Source organism: Tachypleus tridentatus, chromosome 10 (genome assembly GCF_004210375.1).
Source record: "Tachypleus tridentatus isolate NWPU-2018 chromosome 10, ASM421037v1, whole genome shotgun sequence".
Taxonomy (NCBI): domain Eukaryota; kingdom Metazoa; phylum Arthropoda; class Merostomata; order Xiphosura; family Limulidae; genus Tachypleus; species Tachypleus tridentatus.
In genome coordinates this window covers 185,127,341-185,137,818 of record NC_134834.1, presented here as the reverse complement: position 1 = coordinate 185,137,818, position 10,478 = coordinate 185,127,341, and the positions used below count along the sequence as shown (strand labels likewise).

The 10,478-nt window shown below is 34.7% G+C and overlaps 1 pseudogene across 1 annotated transcript in view; it reads left to right on the top strand.

Annotated features, from left to right (window-relative positions):
• The first annotated feature begins 348 nt into the window (after nt 1-348).
• The window catches only part of LOC143231112 (sodium/calcium exchanger 3-like), a 142,682-nt pseudogene continuing 132,552 nt past the window's right edge, over nt 349-10,478 (top strand). Inside the window, exon 1 of the transcript XR_013016790.1 lies at nt 349-806. The product of XR_013016790.1 is annotated as a sodium/calcium exchanger 3-like (transcript). The remainder of the gene's footprint in view (nt 807-10,478) is intronic.

Genomic DNA, 10,478 nt, shown 5'->3' with positions numbered 1-10,478 from the left:
TCGTGTAGCTTTGTAGGAAAGTCAGAACTAAATCTTTTGTCGTATTTAGTTGCGTTATGAGACGTCTATGCATACAGTATTTTCTTCATTCGTTTCATCTGTATAAATGTTTTACCCGTGTTTTAATTGAAACACGAAAGCAAAAATCGTTAAATACATAAAACAAATAACAACTAGGCAGAATTTAGTGCGAGGAGTAAGTGGAGTCGGGAATTCTGTAAAGACCAGCATTAAAAGACCTCAAGAGATCCGCATACGTGCCACTCACAGTTCTACTGCTGACTATAAATAATATTCGTGACTTGGCATTCACTGCATTCTTCTCCCCTCTTCACATTTGGTTGCTTCCAAACTCCCGTGATCCTCAGCACGCAGGTTCTGTTACTTCGGGGCTTGAGTTGAGATCAATATGAGAGTAGGCTTATTCTTCGCTCGCTCTCGTATCCAATGTATTAACTGTAACGCAAGGACCTTTCCACCCAAGCTTCCTGACTGGGGTAAGATTTTACCGACTAAATAACTAGGATCTCATCTTTGAAGAGGTTTCTCTTTTCAGGCAATGAGTTCAACGCGTTAAAATAAATATAAACACAAAAACTTTCTAATTGTGTCCGCGTCACTGTGAAGGCGTGATTAGACTGAAGCGAGGGCAGCCCTCTTACACAGTTAGCAGTTTTTCCAGATAGTAATTATTATTCAGTTACGTTCAAAGAGTTCGTTTGTATATTTATTGCAGCGTAACCCTGCTGATCGGGTGTTTGAAAGTATACACTCATCAACTGGGAAAGCTGGACAAACACGTACAGGTAAAGCCTAAGTTTTGTAATTAATAATGAATGAGTTTTGTACAGAAAATAAATAATTTTGTTTCCTTCGTTGCAAAACTTTAAGATAAGTTATTTAAATATAGAACTAATTTTGTTTTTGTATTTTTGTAATACGTGCAATCTTTGTTGCTTTGGTTCGGAATAATAGACTTGCGTACACAGTTACATGTATTAAAGTTTGATTTCGTGATATGCGACAAATTGTTTTATTATAGGTGTCGCTTAAATCATGTGAAGCTGATATATATATATATATATATATATATATATATATATACCATTGATTTGTAATAAAATACAGAACGAAACCGTTGGAAGTTTACGGGCTTTTTAAATGGTTGATGAAAAAAAACCTGATTTTTTTTAGTTATTTCTTCGAAGGTAAGGTAAAAAAACCCAGTAAAACAGCACATTAAAGTTACTGAATTTTGTTCCGTCTAAACCCGAAGTGAGGATTCAAATAAAAATGACTAATATTCGCAAATTCGCTTCTAGTTCATAAAGTTATCTTCATTATGAAAATGAATTTAGAAAACAAGTTATTTATGAACGTAGTTAACTTGATGCAAGTTTTTCTTTTGTAAATAATTAAATTATGCGCAAAATTTATTGTTATTTTATTGTGTGTGTGTGTGTGTGTGTGTGTGATTTGTTACCAGCATTCTAATGGCCAGTTTCACAACAGGTTTGGGCGTGTCTAAGTTCTCAGCATACTCGAACTATGAATCCGCGCACTAATGGTCCGTGACGACTTGCCGCAAAAACGCTCTTCCTACTTTGAGTGCACTGACCGACGACCAGGTCTCGCTATTGGATCAGACCAGAGCAGTGGTGAGGGCTCTGGACAAGTCCCATTCCTTGTGGCCTTTCACATTGAAATCAGGAGTGGCTGGAAACAGATCCTAACATTGTATAGCAGCATTGCTTACACTGTTATAAAATAGTATTTGGTTTCATTAACGAAATTTTTCTTAATGCAAAGCCCGAGAAAAACAAAACAAAAATTAATTAACCAAACCTGCTCAACTACGTGGCTCTTTTGGTTAATCGATGTATGTATGCAAATTGAATCGTTTGGACTATATTCATTCTTATTAATGATTAAATCGTAGTAACACATGACATTTGTTGTTTCGTGATGATACGATATTTGCGGGAGCTTAGATGCGTTCTTGTTTTTGTCAGGTTTTCTAAGTGTTCTAACTTAAAAATAGTTCTGTGCGAAGAGTTATTCAATATTACTTAGAATATTTATAAACAAAAAAGCTGTTCTGTTTACGAAACAATGTTTGTTTCTCATTTAAAATATATTTTTAAAGTTTTTCTTTGCAGTTAAAATAATGTTTATACCGTATCTTGTCTCTTCTAGTGTATCCAGGTAACATTAGTTAAATTGCTTACACTGTTTGTTGTACTGAATCTGTGTAACAATAACACTATGTAACACAAATTTTGTTCCTGGATAGTATGTGTTATTTCTTAATTGCTTATGTTGTAAAAGTACAGAAAATGGCCATTATTCCTCCAAATGTTGCTTTTGTGACCTGGATAATGAAATTTAGAAATTAACCTATTTTCTATGTAAAAACGGGAAAATTTGCACATTTTCATTTACATAAGGTCTGAAAAAAAACAATATATGAATCAAGATTTACATGTATTTATACCAAAGTTATACAAAAATGAACAAAAACGTTTAGAAGTGAGTAGTTTTTCGAGATGGCAGCTTTCTCTGGCGGCGTGGGTACAGGAAGCTCAGGGCAGTGTGGAACTGGGACGATGGATGATGGAAGGTCCAGATACATGATAGCAAATCTATTCTTGCTAGCCCGACGTTTGGAAGGGTCCACTATGCTGAAGTAACAATTGTTTAAGTGGTCAGTGGGTTCACTCCAAATTCTTGGAATAGCGAACTTCATGGCTCTCTTTTCCCCTCTGTACCATCCTGTAAAAGAGCAAAATAAAATTGTTATTATGAAGAATAAATTTATTTCATCCACAACTAATGTGTAAAAGGTTCATGCAAAATATTTTGTGATATTTTTTCTATACTATTGGAAATTAAAAAATAAAAGATATTTAAATTTTAAAAGGTCTAAAATTTGTATAATATAAAATCTTACTATTCAAGCAAGCAAAAATTGTTTGTCTTGCCTTCCAGAGTTATTTGCAGTGCTCGCAGGTAAAATGAGGGGCCCAGGGTTTGACTTGATCCCCGACGGGCATGCTGAAATATGCCTTGTAGGCTTCACACATTTTAACAGATTTTGTCACGGAGTATTTTTTCGCTCTTGTCTTGATAAACGCCACATACATAGCAGAATGCGTCTGGAGAATGCTTGCAGCTTCTTGATACTATCTCTGATAAAATCAGGTAGGTCTATGTGTTCACTTCGGCAGCTGGAACTAAACTGTAGTAGTGAGCTCCTGTATATATATTACTATGGAAAGTTCTAGAAAATTCTCGTAAGTTCTACAACATTCTAGAAAGTTCTGTAAGTTCGAGAAAATTCTATATCAGCTACTTATCACCAAATCTACCAGGAATGTTCTGGAATATGCGTAAATTTTATTACCCAGGTCAAAAAAGCAAAGTTTGAAGAAGAGAAAAATATCTTTTTCATTTACTTTAGGCATAAGCAATTGGGAAATAATTTCCGCCCATGAACAAGAAAAAATAAAAATTTTCTTACATAGTGTAATTAAATTGTTTGCTTGTACTGTCTGTTGTATTGTATCTAGATAACAATAATTCAATTGTTTACTTACACTGTCTCTTCTACTGTATCTAGGTAACATTAATTAAATTGCTTATTCTGTCTGTTGTACTGCACCCAGGTAACAATAATTAAGTTGTTTTCCTAACTTATACTGTCTGCTGTAATATTTCTTGGTTACAGTAATTTAGTTGTTTACTTAACTTATACTGTCTGTTGTACTGTATCGAGGTAACAAAAATTAAGTTGTTTACTTAACTTATACTGTCTGTTGTACTGTACCTAGGTAACAATAATTAAGTTGTTTACCTATCTTATACTGTCTGTTGTACTTTATCGAGGTACCAATAATTACGTTGTTTACTTAACTTATGCTCTCTGTTTTACTGTATCTAGGTATCAATAATTAAGTTGTTTACCCTACTTACACTGTCTGTTGTACTGTATCGAAGTACCAATAATTAAGTTGTTTATCTAACCTATTCTCTCTCTTGTACTGTATCTAAGTAACAGAAATTTAGTTGTTTACTTAACTTATACTTTCTCATGTACTGTATCTAGGTAACAATAATTAAGTTCTTTACTTAACTCATACTGTCTGTTGTACTGTATCTAGGTATCAATAATTAAGTTCTTTACCTGACTTATACTGTGTGTTGTACTCTCTCTAGGTAACAATAATTAAGTTGTTTACCTATCTTATACTGTGTGTTGTACTCTATAGAGGTAACAATAATTAAGTTGTTTACCTAACTTATACCGTCTGTTGTACTGTATCTAGGAAACAATATTTAAGTTGTTTACCTAACTTATAGTGTCTGTTGTACTCTACCTATGTAACAATAATTACGTTGTTTGCTTAACTTATACTGTTTTTTCTATTGTATCTAGGTAACAATAATTAAGTTGTTTACCTAACTTCTACTGTCTGTTGTACTGTATCGAGGTAACAGTAATTTAGTTGTTTACTAAACTTATACTGTCTGTTGTACTGTATGGAGGTATTAATAATTATGTTGTTTACCTAACTTATACTGTCTGTTGTACTCTATCTAGGTAAGAATAATTAAGTTGTTTACCTATCTTATACTGTTTCTGGGTAACAATTATTAAGTTGTTTACCTAACTTATAGTGTCTGTTGTACTGTATCTGGGTAACAATAATTTACCTTACTGATACTGTATGTTGTACTGTATCGAGGTAGCAATAATTACGTTGTTTACCTAACTTATTCTGTCTGTTGTACTGTATCGAGGTAGCAATAATTAAGTTGTTTGCCTAATTTATACTGTCTGTTGTACTGTATCTAGGTAACAATCATTAAGTTTTTCCTAACTTTAACCGTCTCTTGTACTGTATCCAGCTGACACTAATTAAGTTGTTTACCTAATTTATACTGTCTCTAGGTAACAATAATTAAATTGTTTTCCTAACTTAGTGTCTGTTTTCTCAGTTTAAAAATGCCACTTTATTTTTTGGTGAAAATTATATTTTGGATTATTTTGTATTCTATCAACCATACCATACTACCAGTAGTGCCGTATTTTATATTTTACAGTAACTTACTAATAGTTATAGCTTAATAATTTACTAATTTGTTTGTTTGTTTTGATTTTCGCAGAAGTTATACGAGGGCTATCTGCACTAGTATTGATTTACGTTGTCAAGGGTTTGTTTTAACTTATATTATCCAGGTTATATGTATTAAATCCAGGGGGTTATGTTCCCCGAAGTTCACTACCTTCATTCAATTCCCACTTCGAGCTTCTGATGGTTGTACTGGAGAGTATTTTACTAAAGTTTGCAACGTCTGGTCATAAACGGCCAAAGGGTGTTACCTGAAACGTTGTGTAGTTTGTTACAATATCTTTTTTGTGTTTTAGTACCATCTCTATTACAACATTTGTGCCTGCGGTGAAAAACATCGACTTTCTTCATCTATCAATGCTAACAGCGCCAACATACGAAATGTTGGTGGATTTTAATTTTTGTTCATAAGTGAATCAAATCCGACTACCAGTTAATGCTCTATATTGGTTATGGCACGAGTACTAGTAAATGCCCTGTATGTTAAGGTACTAATACCACATAATGCCCTGTATTGGTTAATATATTTTACAGTTAGAAACATGCGATAAGGTTGAGAGAAAAACAAACACAACATGTTGAAAAAAAATTATGTTTTTGGGTGTAACTTGAAAATTGTAGCAAAAAGCGGGATAGTTATGTATCAGATGTATTTATTAAGTGACTAACTAGCTAGGTATATATAATATGTATTTATTAAGTGACTAACTAGCTAGGTATATATAATATGTACTTACACTGCTGGCCAAAATCTTAAGGCCAATAAACATAAAGACAAAATTGCATTTTGCGTTGTTAGACTCAACCACTTATTTGAGTAGAGCTTAGAAAGATGAAAATAAGAAAAGGGAAAATAAAATAAAACTTTTTTTTTTAGCATTTAATAGGGAAAATGTGAACACTATGAAATTAGACTAAATACTAGCTGGTCAAAAGTTTTAAGACTATACCAAAAACAAGTCCTAAACAGGGTAGGAAATGCCCAACAAGAGGTCTCAGTAGTGAGTTTCACGGCCATCATTGCAAATAACTGCAAACATTCGCTTTGGCATGGTCGATATAAGCGTTTGCAGAAAGCTGGCTGGAATGTTATTCCAAGAGGTGAAGATGGCTTCACGAAGATCATGCACTGTTTGAAATTGACGTTCATTTCTATAGAGTTCCCTTACCATTCACCTCCAAACATTTTCAATGAGGTTCAGTTCTGTTGAACACGCTGGATGGTCCAAGAGAATCACGTTATTCGCCATGAAAAGGTCCTTTGTTCTGAGGGCATTGTGGATTGCAGCGTTGTCCTGCTGAAAGATCCATCATTTCTACACAAGCGAAGGCCGTCAGTCAATAAGGATGCTCTCTCCAACATGCCAATGTAGCCAGCTGCTGTTTGACGCCCCTGTATAACCTGAAGCTCCATTGTTCCATGGAAGGAGAAAGTATCCCAGAACATAATGAAACCTCCTCCACTGTGTCGTGTAGAAAATATCTCTGGTGGGATATCCTAAGAGAACAAAACTTTTTTCCACTTTTCTACGACCCATGTTTGGTGCTTCTCAGCAAAATTTAACTGAGCTTCTTCGTTGTGTGGAAGGAGGAGTTGCCTTTTGAAGACGTTTACGAATTTTAAAGCCTTTTTCTCGTAGATGCCGTCTTATTGTTTTCGAGCTGCATTCTGCGTCCGTAAAGGGCTTAATCTGGTTCGACGATCGGCTGGTGTCTTGCCGGACAACCTATCGAATCCTCCTGCTCAACGCCGGCGAAATTTTCTTGGGCCGACCATTTTAAATTCTCATTTCGTATCCCTTAGGGTCTTTTAAGAAACTTGCAACAGCAGTTTTACTACGTCCAATCTTACCGGCGATGACACGTTGAGAGAGACCTTGCTTTTGCAGCTCGACAATTCAGCCACGTTCAAACTCTGTCAACTTTTAAGCCTTTGCCATGTTTTTACCCAATGTAACACAGGAGATTTCAGTGGGAGATATTGACAACGCTAATGTTTGAACACAAATGACTAAATTTCGTAACGTGTTTACCGAATAATGCTTCGTCTCGGTGTGGTCTTAAACTTTTGACCAGCTAGTATTTAGGCTAATTTCATAGTGTTCACATTTTCCCTATTAAATGCTAATTTTTTTTTCCCCTTTTCTTATTTTCATCTTTCGAAGCTTTACTGAAATAAGTGGTTGAGTCTAACAACGCAAGATGCATATATTTTCTTTATGTTCATTGGCCTTAAGATTTTGGCCAGCAGTGTATTAAGCGACTAACCAGCTGAGTATATATAAGATGTATTTATTAAGTGAATAATCAGCGAGTTATGTGTAATATAAATTTATTAAGCAACTAATCAGCTGTGTATGTATAATATGTATTTATTAAGCCACTAATCAGCCAAGTATACATAATATTAATTTATTAAGCGACTAACCAGCTGAGTATATATAAAACGTATTTATTAAGCGACTAATCAGCTAGGTATATGTGATATTTATTAAGCGTCTAATCAGCTCGGTATATGTGATATTTATTAAGCGTCTAATAAGCTCGGTATGTGTGATATTTATTAAGCGTCTAATCAGCTAGGTATATGTGATATTTATTAAGCGTCTAATCAGCTCGGTATGTGTGATATTTATTAAGCGTCTAATCAGCTAGGTATGTGTAATATTTGTTTATTAAGCGACTAATCAGCTGAGTATGTAAAAGATGTATCTGTTAAGCAACTAACCAGCTGAGTATGTACAAGATGTATCTGTTAAGCAACTAACCAGCTGAGTATGTACAAGATGTATCTGGTTAAGCAACTAACCAGCTGAGTATATACAAGATTTATTGGTTAAGCGAATAACCAGCTGAGTATATACAAGATGTATTTATTAAGCGACTTACCAGCTGAGTATATACAAGATGTATTTATTAAGCGACTATCCAGCTGAGTATATGCGAGATGTATTTATTAAGCGACTAACCAGCTGTGTATATGTAATTTGTATTTATTAAGCGACTAACCAGCTGAGTATATACAAGATTTATTTGTTGAGCTTCTATTCAGCTCAGGTTTGAAACAAAGTTGTGGTGATTATTATTTATTTTTCTTCTAGAACATTCAGCTTTCGTGACGCGTGCTGGTGTATGTTACAATACATTACTGTTTGAAACAGTTTTTAACTTTCTCTTTCATTGTATGAACGTGTTTGTTTGTTTATTGCTGGCTACACTATTATTATGAATGAGAAATTTTCTTGTATCATTGTTTCAGCCATGTAATAATTTTATCTGAAAATGATACATATGAGGAATGTTTAATTTTATTTTTTTAGCCGCGGCATATTGGCTCATAGACTTGCTCTGAATTTTTCTTTTTTCAAGTACAAAATTTTAGTTCATAGCTCCGTCTTCTCTTGACCGATTTCGGATTTAATTAGAGTTTTGAATTTGGCGAACACTTTCGATTCATGTATTTGACCACGCCCAAGGTTTCATAGTTTAATTCACACTAATCCTGCCAAAAAACAATTTCAGTTTGAGGGTAATCTGGTAGAGGTCGTGATGAGTAATAAAATAGATTCGGTTATACACTCGCCTTGAGCTTGGTATTACTGGCGCACAGCTAATGGAAAGGACTCGAAGATTAATTTACTTTATTCGTGCTTGAAAGAATTTTAAGTGCTGCGGGTATTGAAGATTCCATATTGTTTCATTCTTTTGTGCAGTATTTTGGCATCTGTGGATACAGTAATTAATTTGTTTATATATGTGTATTTTGATACTTTTTTCTGTCGCTGTTACGTGTAAAGCTTGTAAAATAGGCTGTCTACAATCTGCTTACCACAGGGATCGAACCTTAGATTTAAAGATTTTTGGCGTTATAAGACCTTTAGCTTACAGAACTTGCCGTTTGAATCACTCAACTGCTAACATCGTTGAGTATGTACTTCGTTTGTTTCTATTATTTAAACAAATCAACGTTCGACTACAATATTTTGAAACTTGTGGTTCAGTTTAGCGGAAAGTCTGAGAATTTATCAGTACCTGGTTTTGATACTCATGGTGTGCACTCATTATGTATCTTTGTGTTGATCAGCAAAGAAATCGTCCACCTGGTGTCACACGTTGTTATGAGAAACTGATCGGATCAATTCTGGTTAAATTTTGAGCATGAAGTATATGGATATTCTCAATATGGAGTCGAAGTGAATAACCAATCGAACAACTAGTTTGTGTTTGACGGTGAATGACGGTTCATAAACAATATGGCGGTAACAACATCAAACGAAAGTGACGTTTAACTGTACGATTGTTTCTGTATCTGCGGACCTTCGTGAACTAAGGCCCGAAATACAGGCAAGAGCGGCCATTATTTCCAGATGTAACATTGATTTTGAAGCATGGCTTTGCCGGATGTCTTTACTTGTAATAGTGTATTTCTTTATTAACTCCGAACTCACTAATTTACAAACGTCTACCGAAACAGTGATCTTGACAGACTTTTTAGCCATCATGCAGTGTCTTTATTTTCCTTTTTTAATTTCACGTGGTCTGTCTACTCTAACCATCCTTAATTTAACGGTGATAGACTAGAGGGAAAGCAGCTGGTCAACACCACTCCCTACCGACTTTTATAACCGAATAGTGAGATCGATTGCAATATTATAACGCCATCACGCCCAAAATGGCGTGCATGTTCGCTGACGTGGATTCGAAACCGCGATCCTCAGACTGCGAAATAAGTGCTCTATTTACCCGGCCATATCAATCCCTGTCGTGCACTGCAAAAAAAAAAAAAAAGAAGAAAAGATAACATTTTATAAAAATATAACGAGGATTTAGGAGTGAGCGTCGCTGGAAACCTGTTATAACTGGAAAAAACTCCTTTTTTTTTAACTTTATAGGGGAAGAAGATAGATATAAAAGAAATATACAATAGCGGAATTAATTACGACCTTTAAATATAATTTAACTTCGCTATCTTTTTTCTTGAAGTTTGCGGACTTGTAACGTTAAAATCTGTAGTTCAATTCCCCGCGATAGACAGAGCACAGATTGTGCATTTTGTAGCTGTGCACTAATAAAATAAAAATAGCTTTTATTTTGGGTCAATAACATAATTCAACTTGAAAAATCGTCGAACGTGTAAATTGTTAGGCAAAGTGGCAACGCCCCCTGTCTCAACCCTTATGTGTGCTGTTTCAATAATGGCAGGCAAGTGCATTAGCTCGGAAGTACTTTAAGGGAAACTGTTTCTGCCCTTCTGTATCTCGCACTTACTCCTTCTTGTACTGAAATTTGCAGTTTCTAACACGAATAACATCAAAAAGACAGTATTTCAACATAAAGTGTTTCTGT